We start from the raw sequence: 7,107 nt of genomic DNA on the forward strand, positions 1-7,107 counted from the left end.
TATATATATATATTTATAAGAATACAATTAATAAAAATCTATCTGAAAAATAGAAGTATATGTGCAGTAATATAAAGAACAGGTTACAATTGATTTTCTATCATGCTGGAAACTTCATTTGTAAGGATAAAAAGAGGGAAAAATAATGGAAGTCATATCAATTGGGTAGCAAACTAGATATTACTACACCAGAAGGAATGTATATGTTTGTTGTTGTTTTTCACTTGTTTCAGCTGTGTCCAACACTTTATCATCCCATTTGATGTTCTCTTGGTAATGATACTGGGAGTAGTTTTGCCATTTCCTTCTGTTCCTTTTACAGATAAAGATCTGTCAAACAGGGTTAAGTGATTTGCCCAGGGTCACATGTCACATGTCTAAAAGCTGAATTCACAAAAATGCCTTTCCCCACTTCAGTCCCAACACTCTATCCACTGTATTACCTAGCCATCCATGATGATATAGCACATAAAACTGACATGAAGACAAGCCACTAATGATGGGGGGCAGGGGAACTTCAATTGCTTTGATACCTTCCTCAAATTTAATTCTGAAAAAATGGGATATCTGACAAATTGTTGAATGAATTGCTAGTTATTTTAAAGAAAGTAATTAACAAAATAATCATTCATAATTCCATTAAGAAAAAAAATGATAATATAAGAAGGTTGAAAGTCACCAAGTCATTCTAGAAATTCTATATTCTTAATAGGTAAGAAAGAGAATATTAAGCATAAGCATGCCTGAGCCTTATACTTTAGGATAGCCTATTTCAATAATTTCTAGTCCTGAAACTTTAAGAGGGAAGATAAATCATGAAGGAATATCACAAAAAGAAAATTCCAATGATACATTAACAATCCAGTAATGACTTCAGTGAGAAGGAAATGTGAAGTCATTTAAAGAAATCCACATTATTGAACAGGAAGTTCACTGATAATCTCTGATTTTAGAAATGCATATACAGAATAATACAGTGGCCTATAATCATAGGTAAGAGAGATAGGTGACATGGAAACTTTAAGAATAATGTCAAGAAGGCTAAAGCCCTGAATGACTAAAAGTTTGCTAAGCAAATGCCAAAAACCATATTTAACACTTTTAAATATGTTTAGAACAAGAAGAATGATGATAAGTTAAGACAAGTGGTTTGTGAACCATTAAAAAGACAAATGGTAGTCCACAGGGACCACTGTGGTTTAGTGCAAGTATGTCATACTGTACTAACCTAATTTCTTTTTATTAAGTTACTAAATTTTAGATTAGAGAAATTCTGTAAATACTATAGATATGTAGATTTCATAGAAGTATTTCACAAAATGTTTTCTGATACCTTTTTGAACAAGATGGGGTAATACAGTTGGGCTGAGAGTATAAGTAAATGGATTTGTAGCTGGTTAAAAAATGAGCTGGAGAAGGAAATGACAAACCACTTCAGCATCTTTGAGAAGAAAATGTCAAATGGGGTTACAAAGATGTGGATATGACTGAAATGACTCAAGAACAACCAAGAAGTTCTGTAACCAGAATGTTAAATAAAGAATTATAAGAAGTACCAAAAAGAAGCTACTGATTTGCCATATGACTCATTTCTTACCCCTTTAGTATTCACTGTTTTTAGAAATTAGACAAAAACATAGAATGATTTTCAGTTGTATAGATGACGCAAATTTCAAGTGATAGCTAAGCAATAATAAAACATTATTTAAAAATTAAAGAATGCAACTTTAAAAATGCTCAAAATATAAGAAAATTATTTTTTAAGGATAACTATACAGAGCAGTGGTAAAACAAAAATAATTACACAAATCAAAATAAAATAAACATGGCTTCACAACACTTTAAGTAAAACTACTAAGAGCTTTTAATTGATTATGCATTCAATATGACTTAACAGAATGACAGTTTCAAAATAATGAATATGAACCACAGATTTGTTTACTGATATTGTGATCTGCCTTGGAATACTAGTGTGTTCAATTTTCCACATTTGGAGAGATATATAATAGTCCAGAGAAAGGTAACCAGGATAGACAGGTGACCTGAATTCATATCAAATGTGAAGGGTTGAAGGGTTGAAAAAATTAAGAATGCTTGGTCTGGGATAGACAGGGCAATAAGACAACTAAGTGCCTTCAAAGACACAATGGCCTATCAATTTGAAGAATAATTAGTCCTATTCTCTGAGGACAGAGTTAAGCATAGTATGTGAAGTTAGAGAGGAGTAAATTTCAATTCAATATAATTAAAAACACTCTGACAATTAGGGTAACTTTTAAAAAAATCTAGAGGCAATATTTTGAAGTACATAGTAAATTTCAAGTTATAAGAAGTATTTAATCAGAATTACTTAAATGGCTACCTGGCATAGGTATGTATTAGAAAATATTCCTATTTAAAGTCATAAGTTATACTTGACAGCCTTTCCAGCTTTCTGGTTAGAAAGTCAGAAATAAAGACTTTAGCAAGTCTAAACCTCTGGGGCTATATGAAATAAGACCCTGTTGTAGATAGGAATAAATAAATTATACTTTTACCCTAAATAAATTTTACCTTAAACAAGGATAGGCTTCTTTTTAATCTCTAAAATCTTTCCAATTTTTTCCAACCTTTTTGGTCTATCCTGGCTGCCAATATAGTAATGTGCTGAACTTAGAGTAAGGATCATTGAGTTAAAATTCTATCTCTGACACATATTAGGGGTGTTCCCAGGGAAGGTCACCTGACCATCCTCAGCTTTAGAGTATTGTGTTTATGATTGTTAATAGTAGTACTAGCAACAGCAGTAAGAGTGCCACCTATTTGATAAGTTACCATATTTTTTTATATAAGTACACTAATGCAGTTACCAAATGTAATTCAAGCTAATTCAGCATGTTCAGGAAAAGAATGAAAAAAATAGCATGGGGTCCAAATCCTTGGATTTGTCCATGAGCTCCACCAGTTCTAGTTTTATCTATTTTTAGTAGTAATATTTGAGCCTCTGTTTCATTTTTTTCGTTTTTCACTTAATTTAGATGGGCAGTAAACATTTCTGTGAGTTACTGAGCCTGACATCTAATTAACTCAGTCTTTACAAGTTTAATGAGCAGGGATAAATTTCTATCCTTTCTTTGGCACATTTTAATTAGGTGTAATTATGAGCTGAGTGACCTGAAAAGATTGTTGTCCCATGGAACAGCAGTAGATTTGTATAATTTATATAAGTGGGGACCAAATGTGTTTTTATGGGTTGACAAACCAAAATGTTATTTAAGCCATTATAGTAATTCCATAAAATCCTTTTGTAAAGCTCAAGTAAGCAAAACATTGGGAAGTAACATTTTTCCACACTTCAGGTATTTTTTTAATTTTAATTTTTCTTTTTCCATCAAAGAGTTAGCATTTTCATTTTATAGCATTCCATGAACTCAGAGATATTTTCCTTCAATGACAGTTTTCAGAACCCGAAGAGACAGCAACATTATACATTATTCTAACAGTCAAAGCACAGAATCATGGATTCAAAGAGTTGGGTGGTTAGATGAATATTTGACAGGCCTTTAGTTCATTTCTCCACCACTAACACATAAGAGGTATAAGTGCTGAGAACTGAATTCAAACACACTAAGTTCATAGTTCAACACTCATTTCTGGAATTTATTGTTATTTTTTACAAAACTATCTGGTTTTCAATTTCCTCATCCCTAGAAATGGGGAATATTATACATGTAATACTTGCAAAATTCGGGAGGGTTATTGTGAAGAAAATGCTCTGCAAATTTAAAGTAATAGTAAGAACAATAATAATGATCATAAAAATAACAAATGTGCATACATATATATATATACATATACATATTTGTGTATATAAAAGAGATCGTATACTTGTGTATGTGTAAAATCATTTAGTCAGGGCCATAACTAATTCATCTCATGTATGTTGCTTTACTTTGTTCTTAAACTACTCAAAAAGGAAGAATACAGCTCTCCTTCAGATTTTAGTATTTGCCTACATGTGGTATTTTTAAAGTGTACTTAAGCTTTACAATATTCCTGGCCTCAAAACTATTTACTCCCTTAATAGGTAGGGTGAGGAAAGGGGGAAAGCATGAGAGCTTCATAGTTAAGTTTAAGTCTTCAAGGTTCCCTCTTTATTCTGAAATACTTCTGTTGGATAATACAGGCATAAAAATGGAGAAAAAAATATCCTAGTCCATACCTATACAGTAATTCATGTCTCAATTGTTTTCTCTTATATTTTTATTTATAGCCATATATCTATCTTGCTATCTATATCTATGCAATGATGCTTTAGAGTGAATGATCAGTCTCACTTAAATCCACCCCACTTAAAGTGAGAAGATACTCTAAACTCTGGTGATGTCTTTATTAAGTAAGAGTACCTCTACTAAATCAGAGACACTAAGGTAGGAACTGAAAATCTCTAATCAATTTCAAATGTATGAAATGCTTCAAGCTGTTGAATGAAATGAGAATATGCCACACAAAATGTGTACTAGGATTAATTGAAGAGGTCAATCACACCCTGAAGAGTTTGGTTTCTAAATAGCAAGGTAGCTCAAAATGGGAGATTCTAGAGTAGGACTAGCCTAGTGATGAAGTTTCAGCTAAATTCTAGAGAGGTAATCACTTGGAGCCATGGAGGAGAAAGGGTTTTTTTTTGTCTTTTGACTCCTTTGAACAGCAAACAAAGCTGATATCATGAACTTCAAAGCTCAAAAGAGTTGTTATTTCCCATCTTTGGCAGTGGCAGATTGTAAGTAGTGCCTATATCCATGTCAGGAGTGGAGCAATACACGTAAAACAAACTACATGTTCCAAGGCTTCAGGATTCTATAAGAAGCTAAACACAAAGCCATACCAAAAGGAAGCTTCATGAGGACTGCATAAAGGAGAGAAAAGTATTTTTTAGTAACCAGGAAATATGAGTTACCTTTTTGCCATGTATGCTCCCTAGGCCTGAGCCCATTTCCCCCTAGATCCTATAGGCATCGTAGAAGAGGGTGTCCTGGGTGAGAGAGGGTGTTTTCTACCAACTGCTCTAATTAGTACATATTATTAAATACTCAGATCTAAAAGCTACATTGTTAAAACTATCTGTTAAACTAGTATCAAGTAATAGTCAACGGGGTGAGGGAATTTGTGGTTGCTTATGAACAACAGTATTACAAATCTGCCTGATATGAGAAGAAGTTGAGTCCTGGTCCTCTAATTCCCAGTACAATGTATTGTGACAGTGATGTCTGAAACTTGTGAGATAGACAAATATATAGACAAGTTGAGAGACTGAATGCTAAATGTTAGAGATAAAAAAGAAATGAAAAAACAGTCCCTGACCTCAAATATATCATATTGTATGTGAAAGAAAACAAACCACAAACAACTAACTAGATACAAACAAGATATACAGTGTAAATAAGAGATAATCTCAAAAAAGAAAGCGTTGGGTTTGGGCAGAGAAAAACTTAGCTACCTTGGGATTTAATCAGAGTTTGAAAGGAAGCCAGAGAAGCTAGGAGGCAAACTTGAAGAGGGAAAAATCTTATAAGACTGGGCCTGGATTGGGGAAATGGAGCACTGTATGACAGGCATAACAGAGTCAGGATTGCTAGACATCATAGGATAAAGAGGAAAGTAAAGTATGAGGAAATTACAAAGGAAAGGATCATATTGTGAAAGGTTCTAAAAGCAAAACAAAGAATTGTATATTTTATCATGGAAGTAATAGGAGCCACTAGATTTTATTGAGAGTGTTTGTGGAGAGAGGGGGAGTTGTTATATTTGCACTTTTAGAAAATCCTTTTAGCAACTGAGTAGAAGCTATTTTAGAGTAGAAAATAACTTGTGAAATCTCTACAAACAGAAGTCAACTGAAATTGTCCAGGTGAGAAGTGATGAAAGCCTTGACTAGTGTGCTGGCTGTGTGATTGTATGGATGTATAAGAGAGATGCTGTGAAGATAGATATTATTCAATCTAGCTCCAGGTTATCTGTATATGTGTGTGTGTGTGTGTGTGTGTGTGTGTGTGTGTGTGTGTGTAGGAATAACCCAGGGTTGTGAATCTGAGTGACTTGTATCAGAGGTGTCAAATACAAAACATTAGGTTGCATGAGGCCCTCCACACTCCCAAGTCCAACCTGAACTAGATCAAACTGTAATTGTGAAGTATTTAACAAAATAAATAAAATATAATAAAACATACACAACATTGCATTTTAAAACTAAATCTCATTTCTATTTGAGTGATATATTAGTAAGAGAGTAGCGATACTCACAATAATAAGGAAAAAGTTTGGAAAATGGACAGGCTTCATGGAAGGAGAAGATAAGTTCTTTTATTGAAATGTTGAGTTAGAGATTCCAACAAGAGATCCAATTTTTGTTGTCCAAAAGAGAGTTGGTGATGTGAGAATGAAGCTTGAGTAAAAAGGTTGAGTAAGTAAATTTGTAGATCTGAGAATCCTCATTAAGTTGATAAATTAATCAATCGAAGCTGATGGGACCATCAAAAGAAATATTGTAGAGGGGAAAATAAGAAAGAGTGGGAGCCCAAGATTTAGTTTTGAGAGAAACTCACTATTAGTTAATACGGCTTATGTGACGAAACATCATAGAAGAATGAAAGATGATCAAACAGGTACAATGACAAAAGGAGAGAACAGTGTAATTAAACCCTAAAGAGGAGAGACTCTCCAGAAGTGAATGTTTGACTGTGTCAAAGGCGTAAGAAAACTCATTAAGGATGAGGATTGAGAAAGCTTTTAGATTTGGCTATTAAGAGATCACTGGTGATTAAAGAGAGTAGTTTCTGGGGAGCTAGGTGGCACCGTGAGTAGAGCACTGGCCCTGGAGTCAGGAGGACCTGAGTTCAAATCTAGCCTTAGACACCTGACACACTTACTAGTTTTATAACCTTGGTCAAGTCACTTACTCCAGTTGCCCTGCCTTCCCCCCTCAAAAAATAACAAGATTAGTTTCAATTGATTGATTAAGACAAAAACAAGATATAAAAAGTTTGGAAAAGAGTGAGAGGAAAAGAATGGACACAAAATGGTATATGAATGTGTCTAAGAGTTTATCCTAAAAGGGAAGGAGAACAAAGG

The sequence above is a fragment of the Trichosurus vulpecula genome, chromosome 6, assembly GCF_011100635.1.
Source record: "Trichosurus vulpecula isolate mTriVul1 chromosome 6, mTriVul1.pri, whole genome shotgun sequence".
Classification (NCBI taxonomy): Eukaryota; Metazoa; Chordata; class Mammalia; order Diprotodontia; family Phalangeridae; genus Trichosurus; species Trichosurus vulpecula.